This window comes from Gavialis gangeticus, unplaced genomic scaffold (assembly GCF_001723915.1).
Source record: "Gavialis gangeticus isolate Ggan-Ray unplaced genomic scaffold, GavGan_comp1, whole genome shotgun sequence".
NCBI lineage: Eukaryota > Metazoa > Chordata > Crocodylia > Gavialidae > Gavialis > Gavialis gangeticus.
The window spans coordinates 41,387,478-41,397,549 of record NW_017729025.1 but is presented as its reverse complement, the minus strand read 5'-3'; the positions used below and the strand labels follow the sequence as shown (position 1 = coordinate 41,397,549).

The 10,072-nt window shown below is 43.0% G+C and overlaps 1 protein-coding gene and 1 long non-coding RNA gene across 6 annotated transcripts in view; one reads left to right on the top strand and one right to left on the bottom strand.

The window, feature by feature from the left end:
* Positions 1 to 9,880, top strand: part of LOC109298539 — a 38,282-nt gene extending 28,402 nt beyond the window's left edge. Inside the window, exons 4-5 of one of the 2 annotated variants that reach the window (XR_002097639.1) lie at positions 6,442 to 6,553; positions 9,646 to 9,880. This is a non-coding gene — a long non-coding RNA (uncharacterized LOC109298539). The remainder of the gene's footprint in view (positions 1 to 6,441; positions 6,554 to 9,645) is intronic. The other variant, XR_002097637.1, reaches the window with a different exon arrangement.
* The window catches only part of FOXN3 (forkhead box N3), a 415,590-nt gene that overhangs the window by 232,103 nt on the left and 173,415 nt on the right, over positions 1 to 10,072 (bottom strand). The window lies entirely within an intron of this gene.

Genomic DNA, 10,072 nt, shown 5'->3' with positions numbered 1-10,072 from the left:
TTTTTTTTTTTTTTTTTTTTTTTTTAAATCAGGGAAAACCAGGATGCCTGCTCATGACGACATACTTTTATTACTCCAAGACAAGTTCAGTTGGACTCAATGGGTGCATCTACATCGGGGTGGGCAAAATGTGGCCTGCGGGCCAGATGCAGCCCACCAGGCCACTTTATCCAGCTCATGGGGCCCCTAAAAAATTTAGAAAATTAATGTTTATTTGCCCCTGGCTGCCTGTCACGCGGCCCTCAATGGCTTGCCAAAACTCAGTAAGAGGCCCTCCACCCAAAATAATTGCCCATCCCGAGCTACATGTACACTTTACTGTGGAATAGACTAATTAGCATTAGGAAAGCATCACAGTTCAACACGTGCGCCAGTATTAGGACACAGTAAGCTAGTTAACTATGCCATAAGATCATACTGCCAGGGCCATTTAGTGCAGCGTTTCTCAAGCCATGGGTTGCAAGAACATTGTAAAGGATTGCAGAGAATCACAGGGTTTTCCCCTGCACTGCATGGATCCTCCACACAGCTGGGGGCATGGCGAGCATGCAGCATTGTGAGAGCAGCCCCAGGAGCAAGAGAGGGGGGCCAGATGCAGCAGACAGACAGACAGACAGACGAGCGTGAGCAAGCGAGCTGATATTTATGCTAACAGGTCCTGGTGTGAAGAAGGCCGACAACCACTGATTTAGTGCACTGACATGCATGTATATACACTGATCCCTGCCTAACCACAACTCTGCATGTTCAGCGCTCTCACGCCCCAGACAGCCCCTCCACTGGAGCACAGGACTGACCCTCCGAGTCTGCTGCCAGCCTGAGCCTGCTCCACCCTGGCTCAAAGTGCTGCTGTTCCAGGCATAGGTGTAAATTCTGCACACAGGCACAGTGTACTCCAGCCCAGAGAGCTCCGGAGTTTATCACATCACATTAATTGCACACACAAATGCACCCAGTTCGACTAAGAAATGCAAGGAGTTAGGGTAGACCCCACAGTGTACTTTGTGGAAATATATTGTGTAATGGTTCCTTCCTGGAGCTAGCTCAAACTGTATGACTGTTACTAACTGAATGACCCTTCCACAACATCAACCAGTAAAAATGTTTTTGAGTAGCAAGACATAAGGGCTGCCTATACACATGCTTGAGGGTGGACGGTTAATTACAGCAGTTTCTGGAGAGCTGCTCTAATTAAAATGCCTCACCATCACCTATATTAAGTCCCACGGGTTTAAAAATGGCTGTGGGATGCTTTACCTAAACCTTATTCAACAAGTTTTAGATAAAGCACCCCAGTGGCAATTTTCAAACCCGCAGAGCTTATACACATGACGATGAGGCCACGCTGGAGCTTTCCAATTAGAACGCGGAGCAGACTCAATTAATTGAGGCTGTTCTGACATGTTCTAATTAGAACACGAACCAGCAAATGTATAGGTACCCAAGGTTTTCACCCACTTCCCCAAAAAAATGAGAGAGAGAGAGAGAGAAGGACAAAAGGCAAAAGAATTCCCTTTGAACCATCTTGAAGACACATATGCATTACACATCACCATGTGAAAGTATCTGGCAGTAATTGATACAACGCAGTATCTACCCAAAAAATATAAAAAGCTGTAGTTTAATCTAAAACACTGTTATTTTTAATTTCCTTTGGTTATACTGTGTTATTAAGTCAAACCTCCTTTCCAATGAAGTCAGTGTGCAATCCAAATAAAAATGTACTTCCAACACAACATAGCTTTGCATTTATACCCTGTAGTAAGTTTGCATGTGTGGAACTGAGTAAAATTTTGTGCGGTTCTCACATACCAGGGATCAAGGGAGAAAACAGACAATTCTGAGAGAGATACAAAGAAACTAGAAGCAACTGTTGCACATAAGCATCTAACAGACAGTGTAAAATGTTATCTTGAAGTAAACTGTTCACTCTCCCTTCCACATGCCACCTTCCACCTCCTTCTGGCACCTCAATATGTAAAGTGTAGTAATTAAAAACTTTCTGGATCACCTGGAACACAATCCCCACTGACTCACCACCTGGCTTTGGGAAAGTTCACTTCCATAGGTATTCCAGTTGTAAAACAGAGCTATCAGCATCTCTACCTCAGAGATTTGTGCAAATGAAGGAGCATCCATACAGTTTTTTGTTCGTTTGTTTTAAAGGACAGAGCCTAGGGTGCAGTCATTACTTCACTCTGAAATCCTGGGACAATAACAACAGCTGAAAATGAATAGATTACAACTTCAAAAACAACTGCTGCGGGGAGGGGGGAGGTGGCACTTTGGTGTTTCAGAAGTCATAGAATCATAGAAAATTAGGGTTGGAAGGGACCTCAGGAGGTCATCTAGTCCAACCCCCTCAAAGCAGCACCATCTCCAACTAGATCATCCCAGCCAAGGCTTTGCCTACCCAGGTCTTGAAAACCTCCAAGGATGGAGATTCTACAACCTCTCTGGGTAACCTGTTCCAGGGTTTTACTGCCCTCCTAGTGAGGAAGTTTATCCTATTATCTAACTTCAACTTCCCTTGCTGCAACTTGAAACCACTACTCCTTGTTTTGTCATCTGCAACCCCTCAGAAGAGTTTATCTAGCTCCATCCTCTTCAGAACCTCCCTTCAGGTACTTGAAGGCTGCTACTGAATCCCCTCTTAGTCTTCTCTAAATTAAATAAGACCAGCCTTTCCTCATAAGTCATGTCCCACAGCCCCCTAACCATTTGCCCTCTGCTGGACTCTCTCCAATCTGTCCACATCCTTTCTGTAGCGGGGGGCCCAAAACTTGACAGTACTCCAGATATGACCTCACCAGTCTTGGTCCTGGGGAGAAGAATGCCCCAGTTTAATTAGTACAGACCTATGCCTGAATGAGGCACAGGTAAGAAAAGAAGTGCCCTGTTATTCAGGAGAACTCAGTTGTTAAGAGAAGAGGTTTTCAGAGAGGGTGGGTAGGTGAAGTAAAGCTCAAGAGAATGCCATAAGACCTAGCTTCAAGCTCAATATGGACATCCCCAAGTGTTTAAAACAAATAATTTCTGCTTTCTCCTTATTTTCTCCCCTGCTGGAAAGTAGGAGAGAGGGCAGCAATGAGTTCCTAAAACTACATCAGGATTCTTTATTTACATTCTGCCTTGTGAATCAGAAGAGGTTCACAATTTTCAGGCTTAACCTTCTCCACTACAAAAAGTTAGTCTCTCTTGCTCTCACTCTCTGGTTCCACAGGCTTCAAGGGCCTCTCCCTTATAGTCTTGCCCAGTCTCCTTCCACCTTGTTGCATCCTTGCCTTACAAAATCTAGACTTTTTGTAAATGAAGGCTGAAATTATAGTATATTCGTTACTTCAGCGTTTAAGATTTCAAGGAAAAAACCCCCCAAGACAAGTGATAAAGTTCAGAAACAGGCAACAATGTGAGCTGGCTTCTATGAATTTTGCAGCATGATTCTACTCAATCAAAATGTTCCAAACAAAAAAACCCAACAACCTCCCACCCCCTCCAATCCTCAGATCAGCATTCTAGTGGACAAATTGGAGCCTAAGAGCCACCGTAGTCACATCTGAAACTTTCTCACATGTTCCAAGACTGAAAGGTTTCACTTGGTCCAAGGTCTAACAAGCCATTCATCCAAGTCAGAATGAATCCCAAGATGTCTGGATGATAACGGTAAGCAGTCACCACAGGAGGATTTATAATGAAGATTTGAGATAATATGGCCAGGACCATAATTCAGAAAAGATAATGGCCTTTGTCCAGCCAAAAATTATGCACAAGAGAATAAAAACAAAAGTTTTCAAATTTGGGTAGCTGCACTTAAAACTACCAAAGCCAACATTTAGGTATCAAAAAAACAGCCTGCTTTTCATGAGATGTCAATCAGCAGTATGCCCATTGACTTTAGGCATCCAACTGTGAACATTCTGGCAGTACATGTGGTGCTTAGGAGCACACTTGGACTTGTCATGCAATAATGAAGCCACCAGAGAAGTCTGTTCAACATTCTGAGTTTTAAAATGGGGTCATAGTTGGATCCTTTTACTTCAGGGACACTGGCTATAATCGCAGCTACCATAAGAAAAAGAATATAAATTTAATAGGTCCCCAAGAGAATGCTGGGGTGCAGAGCATTGTAGTATGTTAGGTAGCTGCAATTTCTGGATTTGCCAGACAGTGATCTTTGGAGTTCATTTGTAATCATATATATCTAGATCTAACTACAGGGGTGTGTACATGTATAATTTCAATTTCATCCTAAATTTCTGAAGTTAGAAACCTAGGATAAAATGGAGATTTCTAGCTGATTCCCAAGCTTGACAAACTAATATCGATAATTCTTCCAGATGCAAGTTTCTCCTCTCCCACTTTAGACATTTATTTCATAAGATCAACGAATCATTCCAGGCAATGCAGTTTGGGGAAAACTGCACTTCTGAATGCTTTCAGACATATTGCCTGAAGCCTCACAACACACCTGAGGCATGCAATAATCTCCTAGAAATGCACTATAGGGAAGGAACACTTGCTTAAATAATGCATGCATTCTTACGGAGCCAAGAATATTGGCGAGTAGCTTTTCTAATTCATTTTGCAATACAACATGGATTATACTTCTTTCACTCAACGTGCTGCTATTCCTGGAGATTTGCAAATTTAGTAACAGGCACTACTGAAAATAAGCAGCTCACAGTCACAGAATTCAACGAATCAAGCCTACTGTGACCATTTATGTCTTGTTGAATCAGCACTGCAACACCCAGGGGTTGCCAAGGGCAAAGAGGCTTTTCCATATACAAAGGGAACTTGTGCAACGATGAACTCCACTCTGAAAGGCTAGCTCTGTTCTATTCATTCTCAAGGACAGTGAGGCTGAGAAAAGTGCACTTCACTTTTCCCTTCAGCCACCTCTCCCTCATTTTAGCACCACCTTACCTTGAAAGCCAAGCATGAGATACTAAAAATAAACTAAATGAGAGTTCAAGTTTTTCATTTAAGAGTTTGTGTGGGGTGGAAAAGTTGTTCAGCTGAGAATTCGGGGGACAATAACTTGGTAATAAGCTACAGTATGCTGATATCAAAGGAGGAAGACTACTATAAAAGACTGTAAACCATAAGTTAGCTTTGGCATTCACCAAATAGATAAGCCTGACCCTTCCCGAACGGGTGTTAAATATTAGCAATCTTGTGCCATTCAGTGCTGTTACAGAACTCTGTTGATCATCTCGGTTAAATGATATGCTGAGTTACCAATGCAGAAAATCAAAATGTAACAAGTAGCTTCATTTTTGTGCAATTGTTTCTTTAAATAAAACCAAATATCCAGGTGGTACTGACAGTAGCAACCCGTGTTCTAGGACAGCTATGCACCTTAAAGCTGAGGTCTGTTTGTGTTATAAAAGTGAAATAAACTACAGAAAAACTGAAACAAGACATTAGACTAGTTTGTTAAAGAAATACAACTGTTAGGGAATTCTTAGGAAAAGAAAAACAAACCCATTGCCAACAATTGCTATTATTATAAAACACATTCCTTACATCCACTGTAATCCCACATAAAATTACAAATAACCATTCATGCAGTCTGAGCATAGATTCTCTACACTCCCTTAAAGCATTTCTAAGGCAAAGAGTGAAATTCTATATGTGCATTTTTAGAGCGCTACAATAGTTCTTTACAGCAATTTTAACGATGGCAACAACTGCATGGTGAGCATTTAATTTTTACAAAATCTCACATGAAAAGCCCAAACCTATGAACTCTGACATCTCAGAAATTACCTCCTGAATATTCAAATCAAAGTTTGCTACTGTTCCTATGTCAGACTGATATACATTAAAAAATAAAGTACAAGAACTATTTGCATTTAAAATAAAACTAAAAAACAAAACACTTTTCCTCCTCTATTTTGAATTCTCTCTCTGCAAACTGCTATGTCATATCTCAGTTACAAGGGCAAAGTAAAAAAAAAGGCTTCTGACTAGTTAAACATGACCCTTGTAATACAAGCAGTGTTCATTTGCTTTTCGAAAGCATGGGTTTAATTCTGGGAGATACTGAGCAATACACTGCAATCAAAGCTCAAGGAGCCCGGAGAGTCAGATATCCCTGAAAGAGAAAAACGTTCTTATTTTTCTCAGAATGAGAGGCCATTAGTTCATAACCCAGTTGCCAGTCATGGATTCCATGCTTGTTGCTTCCCTCTCCCCACCTCCCTTCCACCTTTCATGACACCGAAACATCTCAATGAGCATATGGGTGAACTAATGGAGAAACACTGCTACAATGATTCATTTTAACCACTAGATCACTGTAGGTCAGAAAACCTTGATTTTATCTTTAACTCTGCACACTCTTGCATGAAAGGGCATTCCACAACTCTTGGTTATCCTTCTACAGATAAACAGAGGTAACAATGTGTGCCCAGATGTACACTCCATCCTTTGTAGGAAGAAGTAACGTGATCTGAGTGACTGCCCACTAGTGTAGTGAAACGCATTATTAAGCCAAAGGCAACTCTGCATTGGCCAGCACTGGTGGTTATCAGAACTACAGCATCAGGTAAGACTAGCCCAGGCCCCTCAGATGAAGCAGCAGGGAAAGCCAGGTGCCCACAACCCAAAGTGAACCAGTTGGGTCACAGGCCTGAAACTAACTACTGCTCTCAAAGACTGGTAGATTATTATATAGACCAGGGATATCAAACTCATCTGGGCCATGATATGGGGCCAGTTCATAGGCCAGATTGTGCCCATGGACCCCTCCCTTTCTCTCTGCCTCAGTATACCTGATCCAGGGGCTGCAGCAGCCAGTCTGGGACCTGCTTTATATATGACCCAGATCCCAGAGCAGATGCAGTAGAGGGTGCAGTCTGGCCAGAGTGGTAGCCATGCTACACATGGCTGCTACCCCAAGCTGGACTGCGTTGCATACAGAGCCTGCCCCAGCAGCTCCAAAACTGTACTGCATGCAGTGTCTGCTCCAGCCATTCCAGGACCTGCACTGCACACATCACTTGTGAACACTGCATTCAGCGCAGATCCCAGACTGGCTAGGGCAGGCACCATGAAACACAGGCTGGGCAGTCCTGGTGTGCAGAGGCTGGGCAGAGGTAGTACAGGACCCCAATCCAGGTGCAAAAGGGTAGCAGAGAGCCTGATGCACAGGGTCCAGTGCAGCCCACAGACCAGCCCTGTGCCATTCAGTCCGGTCCATGGAGCCAAAACATTTTGCACCACTCTTCTAGACATTATGGAGGATCTACCGCATCAGATCATATGCCCGCTAGTCAGAGAGGAAATCAAATGCAACTCCTTCAAATAGGCTTAGTCAGTAGATGCTGCACCATCTCTCACAACACTGGAGTTTATGCTGTGAATGTCTTTTCATTAAGACCATATTCAATACACACATAGTTTTCAGGTTCTCCTATGGTAATTTTACAAAAAGCCTGAGAAAAATGCAATTTTATAATTGCTTTCGAATGACATCTCACTTTTTTTTTTTTTTTTACACAAGGTATCGAGTCCTCCATAATATTCTAGTACCCAGACCCAGTCATAAATTTAGGACCTCACACTGATAGGAGCAATACAAATACAAAACAAAAGTGCCCCTGATGCAAAAAGCCTAGTGTTTACCTGCAAAAGAACAGATGATACAGATAGAGGGGGAGGATAAAAGTCCAAAGACAACAAAAACAGCACTGATCACCGAGGGCACTTTTACACTTGCTCCAGGGAATGAGGGGTGGAGATTCAATTAGAGTGGCTCTCATGCAGCAGCTTCCTCGTGTTTAAAAATGATGGCCCCTCCCCATTCCATGAGCTTCAGTTCAAGTGCCCCCACCACCATTTTTAAGCACAGAGACACTGGTACACGAGATCTAGGAAGCTGCTGCATGAGAGCAATTGCCATGCTCCAGCAATCTCAATTAAATCAAGTCTGCTCCAACATGATGGAATTTGTGTATAGGTGCCTCAAGGGCACAGACAGAAGTGACAATTTTTACCTGATCTGGCCACAGAAAGCAATTTATATCTGTGACCAAACACAAAAATGTATGACTGCATACAGCTTCAAAAGTGGCTGACTGGATGAAAATCTGACCCCTCATTGCACAAGGGATCAGATGACGACATTTCAAAACAAAATGTATACTGTAACGTGTGTCTGCACTGCCTGCCACCCTCCAGCTGTTTTCAGAATGGGAGGGGAAATAGGGAGGGGAGAGAGTTTGGTGTGGGGAGTTTTCTGCCCCTTCTGGAGGCTGCGGAGGGTGAGGCAGAGGGCTCCAATTCACCCACCCCACCTCCAGCGCTAGCTAGGGAACCCCTAGAATGAGCTCCCTCTGCTCCCTCCCAGCCTGTCTGTTTCAGAGTGGGAGGAGGAAAGGGAGGAGGGGTCACTGCTACAGGAAACCTGCTGCAGCCTGGTAGTCAGCAGCTAGATTCCCCTCCCCCTGGAACCAACAGTGAACTTCTGTTTGGTCCGAGGGATGGTTGCAACTCATAATGCTTCCCCGCAAAGTCTTTCTAGTTAGAGGGGAGCTGCACTTCTGTCTGTACCCCAGAAGCACCAATGAAAGTCCTAAGGAGATCAATACATAGCATTAATATCGCACACTTCCCACCTACAGATAGAAATCACACGCACAATACTTACTCTACTTTAAAGAATAGGAAATTAAAGCAAAGGGAAAAGGTTAAGTGCCAAAAAGGTCACGCATTACTGGCAGAGGATCAAGATCTTACATACAACTCGGACCAATGCCTAATTCAGTGGGTCATCCAAACATCATATTAAAGAGTATGAATGTCATACATACAAATATTGGTCATTTGATGTCCTTAACGTCATTTCTAGCTTCTGGATTTTTCTACACATACAAAGAACAGCACCCCACAAACACACAGAAACAACCCCCCCCCCCCAAAAGACTAGACATTCCCTTGAAGTACCTTTATTTTAAATTACTTGGTTGTAGGACATATGCAGTCCTAGCAGCAGTCTGAAATGCAACATTTCACCCAACAGAGATTCAAAAAAATTATTCAACATTTGTATCTGTGTCAAAGGCCAGAAGGTCATTTTTGGTCTACTAGTACACTAGCGGTAAAATGAGCCACTGAGTGAATTTCAAGGGGAAAGGGTTAATAGCCCATACAGAAGGGTGAGATGGAGTAGGTTGAGCTAAATCCATTAGCGGTGACAAATAAAAATAGAAATAAAGAAGAACTGACAAAAGCTAATGGGTATGCGCTGATTTTTCTTCTGTTTATTTAATGTAGGATCTTTTTTGCTCAATATTTAATATTGTTTCACCCACCCAACCTGAAATGGGAAAGCAGGTATGCTGATGAATGGTTTGAAAAGCTGTCTAGCTTACTGTTTTTCAAGTGCTTCTGTAGGCTTTACTGAAATACAGTTTTGTGAGCTTCCATAAGCAACACTCAGGAGAGTAACAGATCAGTCCCATACAAAAGCAACACATTAGGTGGAATCCATCTCTTCAGTAGCAAACAACTCAGCATCAGAAAGCAGCTTACTTCAAGATAAGTACTCTCTGTACCAATGTAAAGGAGGTACTCCACTTTAATTTTTGGCTAAGTGTTACAGCAAGTTAAAAAATAACTCCATGTGTTCTCTTGCAGGATCATAGGACAGTCAGGCTGCAAGGAACTACACCAGGTTATCTAATCCAAACCCCTGCTCAAGTCAGGATCATCCCTAACTAAACCTTCACAGCCAAGTATCAATCTAACCAGCTCTTGAAAATTTCCAGAGACGGAGATTCCACAAGTTCTCATGGTAGTCTGCTCCTATACTCGACTGCCTTCAAAGTCAGAAAGTTCCTCCTAATCTGCAACCTAAATTTCCTCAGCTGCAACTTCACAGTTTCTAGGGTCGGAAGGGACCTGAGAAGATCATCTAGTCTGACCCCCTGCCATGGCAGGAAAGAGTACTGGGGTTAAACGACCCCAGCAAGGTGTTCATCTAACCTCTTCTTAAAAATCCCCAGGGTAGGAGCCTGCACCTCCCTTGGAAGTTGGTTCCAGACCCTAGCTGCCCTGACCATGG